An 8,566-nucleotide genomic window follows, 5' to 3' on the forward strand; every position below is an offset into this window, starting at 1 on the left:
TTTTTGGAATTTTCGAAAATAACTAAGAATTTTGAAAAAGATTTGATTTTTGAAAAAAAAATTTTGAAAATAGATTTTCAAATTGAAAATTTGATTTGACTCATAAGAAACAACTTGATTTTAAAAATTTTTGAAAAAGTCAATCCAAATTTTCGAATTTGATGAGAGAAAAAGGGAAAGATATTTTTTTTTTTTGATTTTTGAATTTTTATGATGAGAGAGAAAAACAAGAAAAATGATGCAATGCATGGCAATTTTAGATCAAAACTATGAATGTGTGCAAGAATGCTATGAATGTCAAGATGAACACCAAGAACACCGTGAATATCATGATGAACATCAAGAACATATTTTTGAAAAAATTTTTAATGCAAAGAAAACATGCAAGACACCAAACTTAGAAATCTTTCATGTTTAGACTCTAATAAATAAAAAATGTACATGTAAAACAAGAAAAGACACAAAACAAGGAAAACATCAAGATCAAACAAGAAGACTGATTTGGGTGCGAATGGACATCTTAGAAGTGAAATAAGATGAATTGAATAGAAAACAGTAGTACTTTGCATTAATCTTTGAGGAACAGCAGAGCTCCACACCTTAATCTATGGAGTGTAGAAACTCTACCGTTAAAAATACATAAGTAAAGGTCCAGGCATGGCCGAGATGGCCAGCCACTCTGATCTAAGAACCAGACATCCAAAGATGTCAAATACAATAGTAAGAGGTCCTATTTATAATAAACTAGTCACTAGGGTTTACAGAAGTAAGTAATTGATGCATAAATCCACTTCCGGGGCCCACTTGGTGTGTGCTTGGGCTGGGCTTTAAGTGTTGCACGTGCAGAGGTCCTCCTTGGAGTTGAACGCCAGCTTTTGTGCCAGTTTGGGCGTTCAACTCTGGTTTTGGCTCCTTTTCTGGCGCTGGACGCCAGATTTGGGTAGAAAGCTGGCGTTGAACGCCAGTTTACGTCATCTATTCTTGGCCAAAGTATGGACTATTATATATTGCTGGAAAGCCCTGGATGTCTACTTTATAACGCAATTGGAAGTGCGCCATTTTGAGTTCTGTAGCTCCAGAAAATCCACTTTGAGTGCAGGGAGGTCAGAATCCAACAACATCAGCAGTCCTTTTTCAACCTCTGAATCTGATTTCTGCTCAAGTTCCTCAATTTCAGCCAGAAAATACCTGAAATCACAGAAAAACACACAAACTCATAGTAAAGTCCAGAAATGTGAATTTAACATAAAATCTATTAAAAACATCCCAAAAAGTAACTAGATTCTACTAAAAACATACTAAAAACAATGCCAAAAAGCGTATAAATTATCCGCTCATCAAAACCTTACGTGAGTAAGGGTCGATCCCACGGAGATTGTCGGCTTGAAGCAAGCTATGGTCATTGAAGTGTATTTTCGGAAAACGAAAAACGAATTCCAAACACACAAAACTCACCGGCAAGTGCACCGGGTCGCATCAAGTAATAAAACTCACGGGAGTGAGGTCGATCCCACAGGGATTGAAGGATTAAGCAATTTTAGTTTAGTGGTTGATTTAGTCAAGCAAATCAAGATTTGATTTGAGTGGTTTGTATTCGACAGAAGCTAAATTGCATGAAATTAAAAGGGAGAAGGACAATTGCAGAAAATTAAAGAGCAAAGAAAGTAAATAAGCTGAATCTTAAAGAACAAGTAATGTAAATTGCAAAAACTTAGAACGCAAGAAATGTAAATTGCAGAATCTTAAAGTGCAAGAAATGTAAATGGCTTGAATTGTAAAGGGAATTGGGAAGTGGATTTGCAGAATTTAAACAAGGAAAAGTAAAATTGCAACAAGCAGGGAAGTAAAAGATGGATTTAATTGCAGTAGATCTCAACCAGAAAATGTAAATCACTTGAAGAAGCGTTCAACAGAGAAAGCAAAAGATTGACCCAAACGTTGGCGCAAACTTTTCTCCTCCAGGGTGTGCAAGTGTGGCGCCAACGTTTGCCAAAAAGTTTGAGGCAAACGTTGAACCAAGCTTTTCTCCTCCAGGGTGTTGGTTTTGTGATGCCAACGTTTGCCAAAAAGTTTGAGGCAAACGTTGGCTCAAGCTTTTCTCCCAAAAGTTTGAGCTAAAGTTTGAGGCAAACTTTGGCTCAAGCTTTTTTCCTCTGGTATGTTTTCAACTCTTTTAAAAGTTTGAGCTAAAGTTTGAGGCAAACTTTGGCTCAAACTTTTTGTTCTCTCCTGCTCCTAGCCATTCCTTCTTTCTTCAACCTTCTTCAAAACTCTTTTCACTTATCATCAATCAACCAAACACATCAAAGCTTTGCTTAAAATCATGAGTTTGTTATTCTTTCATAATATATGACAATTATAGCATAAAATCTCATGAAATTGTATTAATTCATCCATAGTTGATTAAATCAAAGGAAACATGGAAATCTACCCAATTGGCTTGCTTATGGCTTAAGAAAGTGCATAAAATCAATTGAAAACAAAAGAAAAAGGCTAGTGAAACTAGGCTAAGATGACTTGTCATCACAACACCAAACTTAAAGCTTGCTTGTCCCCAAGCAAGAAGAGAATTATTGAGAAGAAAGAATGAAATGGAAGAGGATGTTCATGCTAGCAGAGTATTATTGGTAGTTCATGGGGTTTTATGTGGATATGTAAACACTCACTTCTTATTGACTTTTAGGCCTAGAGAGTCTCCTTTCTCTTATTCACTAAAAGTGAGCTATCATACAATCACACATACATACCACCACTTACTTTTATTGTACTTCTATCTAACAGAGAACTATCTCACTTCACATTCAAACATTTCTTTTATTGAATTAAAGATGCAGGGGATAAAGCATGCTTTTTGTTAAGTGAAAGTAAACACACAAGCACACACTTAGGCTAGCTTACTTATTTTAAGGGAAACAAACATAATGCAAAGACTATTTTAAACAAATAAGATGCATGCTTTTTTCTTTGTAGTGATGAACAAGGAGCAAGTCCACCTTTCATTTGTCGTGCTTTTTCTTTCTTCTTTCATACACTTGGTTGCTGGTGTTCCCTGTGTCCATGTCTGTTGTCTGTTGATCCTGCCAGAACCCAATTTTATTCATCGCCTCCTCTACTCTATCTTCAAGCTTCATAGCATTGCTTACTTCTATCTCACTTCTCCTTTTGAAGAATTCATCGAAAGTTGGAAATGTTGGATCCATGTTGTGCAGATGCTCTCCAATATAGTTCAGTTTGATTTGACTATTTATGTTGTAGTCGGCTTGGACTTCATATCTTACATCTTGGAGGGTTGTGAACTCTTTGAGAGCCCTCAAATTTTCAGCTTGCATTTGTGCCAACTTTCCAAATGATTCGTGAGATTGAAAGGCATGCTCCTCTTGCATCACGAAGAATTTTGACTCAAACTCACTTTGTTTGTTCATCATTCTTAGCTCCCGTTCTTCTTGCTCTTGTTGGTTTTTCATGTATAGTGAATGGTATTCCTCTTGCCTTTCTTGAATTCTCATGTACTGTTGTGATAATCTTCCGATTGCTTCCTGCATCTGAGTCATGTCCAGAGTGTTGTGTGATGGACTGTGTTGCTGTTCCTCTTCCTCTTGTGGCTCTTCTTCCTCTTGTAACTCTTCTTCCTCCATTGGTTCTTCTCTTTGCCTTCTTCCATGAGGTCTTCAGCCTTGATGCGCTTCAGTAACCATCATCATTCTTTCAATGGTTATAGGCATACCCGGGTTCAACCATGTTGGGTTGTCTTCCTCCATTGGCACTTTAGCTTTTGCGCACAACCTCAAAATGGTGCTTGGGTAGTATAATGACGATTGGATTTTTGACGGTTTAGAACTTCACAAATGAAATCTCGTTGCAAGTATAGTTTCTAAACCAATCACTAATCCTTTCATGCAAAAAGTTGTTTGTCACTAGTACAAACCCCTAAAATTTATAAACCGAAGTATTCAAACCTCGGGTCGTTCTCCCTAGGAATTACAATAAAGTGTCTTGTTATTGGTTGTGAGTTATTTTGGGGTTTTGGATGAGAAGCATGAAAGATAAATGGCAAGAAAGTAAACTAATGGCCAAAAGAGCTCTTGGCAAGATATGAGAACTAGAAGTCCCATCCTAGTTATCCTTCTCAATTGTGATGAGAATTGTTCATTGCTACCACTTAGTTAACCCTTACTAATTAAAGGAAAGTCAAGTGGATGAATCAATTTGATTTCTCAAGTCCTAATACCATGCTAATTCTTAGGCTAAATGTGACAAGAGGTTATCAAAATGTTCTAAATTCAATGCAAAACAAACCGTCAAATTGGGGTTTGTCAACCTCCCCACACTTAAGCCTTAGCATGTCCTCATGCTAAAATAAGAAGGAACTAAGGGGTATGGCATTTATTGAATGCAATTAAACTATATGAGTCCTATCTAAATGCAATTATCTAAAGCAATTGGAAATACTTAGTTCAAACAAATCAATTCCCAAGAGAGCATGTGTAAGTACAAGAGCTAAGTAATAAGGACCAAGTCCAAACCACAATTGTATTGAATTGTTAAAAAGAGTTCAAACTTGCAAGAATATAGGTAATATAGGTGAATACATGTGATTGAACTTTTGAACCCTCACCGGATGTGTATCCGCTCTATTCACTCAAGTGTTTAAGGGTTAATTCACTCAATTCTCTTCTAATCATGTTTTCCAAAATTTGATTTTCTTCTAACAATCAATACTTATTCAATGCGTGCATACATTCATCATGAGGTCTTTCATTTAGGTTGTAACGGGGTTAGGGTCAAGGTAGGATCATTTATGGTCAAGTGGACTAGGATTTGAGTCTTTGATTAGCATAGACTTTCCCACCTAACCTATTCAATGACCTATACAAATGCGAGCTATTCCAACTACCCATTCTTCACTTTTTCTTACATACTCATGCATTTTTTTCTTTTATTTGATTCACAACACCTATGCATTGATTCCTTTTTATTGACTTCACCTTGGGGAATTTTGTCCCCTTTTATTTTATTTTTTTTTTCTTTTTCTTTTATATATATATATATTTTTTTTTCTCTTTTTTTTTTCTTTCAAACTGAATACAAGAACATCAATGCATAAGGTCTCTACATTTGATTAATACATGAATATGTGCCCAATTCCTAAATACAAAAGTGTATTGCCCCTTTTTATCCCATCCAATGTTCCCATGCCTCACCAACTTGAATAATACACACTCTCACTAGCCTAGGCTAATCAAAGATCCAAACAAGGACCTTTCATTGGTTTTCCGCCTTGGGCTTGTAATGAGCTAAAATAAGAATGAGTTGGTTAAGCATAGGCTTAAAATTGGCTAACAATGGAGAGTAAAAGGTTGGCTATTTGGGTAAGTGGCAAATGAAATAATGGCCTCAATCATATAAATGCATCAACACAAGAAATAAACGGATATATAGAATCAAGCAAATTAAGGATCACAATCATGGAAAGAGAACAATTTCACACAAGAATGGAAAATAAGTGGTTATAAAATGTAACCACATCAATAGGCTCAAGTCTCACAAGCTTGTGTTCTCAATTCAATACATGCTTCACAAGGTATGAAATTCAAGCAAGTTTCAAAAATTTTCTTTCAATCAATTGGGTTAATGCCCTATATTTAAACTTCTTGAAAAACCTCAATGTTTGACTAAGCATTGTTGTGATTGAAAAATTCAAAAATTTTCTTAGTTCACCCTTTTCTTTTTCACCCAAAACCAATTTCTTATGCAAAAAGGGTGACTAAGTTTCACTTAAAACATGATTTCTACTCACAACCACAAACTAAAAGGAGAATATACAAAAGGAGATATGCAAAAGTGCAAAAATGTATAAAGAAAAATCAAACTAAAATATGGAATCTATCATCCAAAATATCTAAAAACATCCAAAAGCATCAAAATATCAAAAATCCAAAATAAGCAATAAAAGTATCCAAAGCAAACTAGAAATGCATCAAAATATATACAAAAATGTGCAAAATGAGATAACTAGGCCGAAAAAGTTCACCGGTTCCCAAATAATGCTACCGGTGCCCTCCCCACACTTAAAATGAAGCATCGTCCTCGATGCTAAACCGGAGGATCAGTGGGAGGTACAACGATAGGCTCTGGCTCTGTCTGTGGCTGTGGGACTGGCTGAGTCTCCTGTGTCTGAGGTGGTGCCTCCATGTGTGCTGGCTCTGTAGTGTCAGGGGCATCCTGCTGAGCTGGTGCCTCCGCGTCCTCCTCCTGATGATCCTGCTCATCGGAGGCCGGAGAATCGGGAAGCGGAGGTAGCTCGGCGCCCAGAGAGATAAGGGCCTGGTCCATCCGATCCAAACGGCGTCTGACATGGTGTCGCTCTCGCTCCAAGAACCGGAAGAGACGCTGGACCAGGAGATAGGTAGGCTCAGGTGCTGCTGGAGGGTCAGTAGATGGTGGAGGAGCTGCGGCTGTAGAAGAGGATGGGCCAGCTGCAGGGGCTGGTGGTGAAGGTGTCCCGATGACAGCCCTAGCCCGAGAGCGGCGGCTAGCAGGTGGCCTCTCGTGCACCCAGACACCCCAGGGGATAGTAATCTCCCTGTCATCTGCATCAGCTGGTGGTGGTCGCACATCATCATCTGACCACGGGACATCAGCCAGGGCTGCCATACTGGTGACCAGGGTAGGAAACGGAAGTAGGCCACGAATATGCGCCCGCCACATGCACTGTTGGATAAGTCTAGGGAAGGAGACATCCTTCCCTTCCATAACACACCCGATCAGCAGAAGCATCTCCATGGGGACCTCAGAAAAGTGGGTGGTAGGCAGGACGTAGTGGGCGAAGATCATCTGCCAGGTCTTGGCCTCCCTAGTCAAATGAGTGAACAACATCCCCTTGGGCTTGGTGTTGCCCGCATCCATAACCCATGAAGCCTCGAGTATCCCAATCACGCGCCGAAGCGCCTCATAATCAAAAGTCATGGTATGGATGGCTATCTCAGCCTGATGATGGGCACACTGGTCAAGTGGAATGTGTCGGCAATGTAGGGCCTCCCCAATGGCGGTCTCGGTGAGCAGAATCTCTCTACCCCTCACCTGAACTGAATCCAAGGTCGGGCAGAAAAAATTGCAGTAGAATTCCTTCACCCAAGATATATTGATGTCACCCAAATCCCGGTCAACAAAATCAATACCTAACTCAAGGATCCGACCATTAATGCGCCGTCTCACATCATTAGGTAGGAGCAATTTCTTCTCAATATTCAGCTTCGTGGTTCGATACCGAGAGAACCGAAGCTCACAGTAGAGATTGGGGAATTTGCCCGGATTGGTAGAAGGCAACTGCTGATTCTCTTTATCCTCGTCCTGCAATGGATTCCTAGCATAGTTCTTGTAGATGGAAGGAATGGAGGGGGTAGAGTGTTTTCTCTTTTTAGAGGTGGTGGCTATGGCTTTGCCTTTATCCGACATCCTGAAAAGAATTGTGATAGAATATATAAAACATTTAGCATGTAACAAAGAAGACATTTTCAGGATACCATTATCAAAGAGCAATCATGATGTTGCATTGAATATGTAAAAGTGAGCAAGTAAGCATAAGAAAATGAACCAAAACCGTAATCCTCATTAAAGGTAACACCTCATATGCAAAGGGCACTAATATCATCATATTCATGAAAGAATTGTTAAAGAGGGTTAAAAGTGAGTGTAACTAAAATGGTGAAAGAAATTAGTGAGTTAGAAAAGGGGGTTAGTGATATGATGATATAGAGGCTCAATTGAACGAGAAATTGCGGTTCATGTTCACGATGATTGTGCAAATCCGGGAAGTCAAAAAGGAAACGGAAATTTTCCCAAAACTGAAAGAAAGGTCAAAAAGGAAACTAATTTCCTTGAAAATCGGGCAGCATTTCGGCTTAAAATTGGACGTTCCCGGATAGCAGAGTGGCACAAACAGTAAGAAAGCAGCATCAATTAAGCACAGCAGCAGTGGTATAGCATGCAGGCAACAGGAAGTGCAGAAAAAGCAGTCCAAAAGCAGCATACAACAGTCAAACAGACAAACAGCAAGTAAGCACATACGGAGCACTTATCAGGCCTAGAATCCTCTATCCAGTCCTAGCTACCTAACCGCAAGTATTTCTAACTAATCCTAACATACAACATTTGAATGTAGCTAACTAACATGCAAATCTAGGAACGAATATGAATGAACAAATAAAAAGGAAAAAATTGAAAAGAATTAACAGAAATGGAGCAGGAACCTGGGAGCCGGGAAAAACTGAAAATGGACAGTGGGGACTACGATAGGGCAGGGGCAGCGGAGACAGAGCGGCACCGCCGTGAACGGTGGCGCGGTGGTTCGACCGAAGGGAGGAGAGACTGAGTGGAGGGGGAAGGGTGATGGTGAGAGGGGAGAAGAAGACGATGAGGTTGGGGGTTGGGGTGCGCGACTGCGCAGTGCTTCGCGAGCTAGGGTTATCCCAATTTTTGAATTGGCGCGCGCGCGCACCTTGCGCGTCCGCGCCCATTGAGAGAATGTGGACACTGCGCGTGCGCGTACAATGCGCTTAAGCGGGGA

This window comes from Arachis ipaensis, chromosome B01 (genome assembly GCF_000816755.2).
Source record: "Arachis ipaensis cultivar K30076 chromosome B01, Araip1.1, whole genome shotgun sequence".
Lineage (NCBI taxonomy): Eukaryota > Viridiplantae > Streptophyta > Magnoliopsida > Fabales > Fabaceae > Arachis > Arachis ipaensis.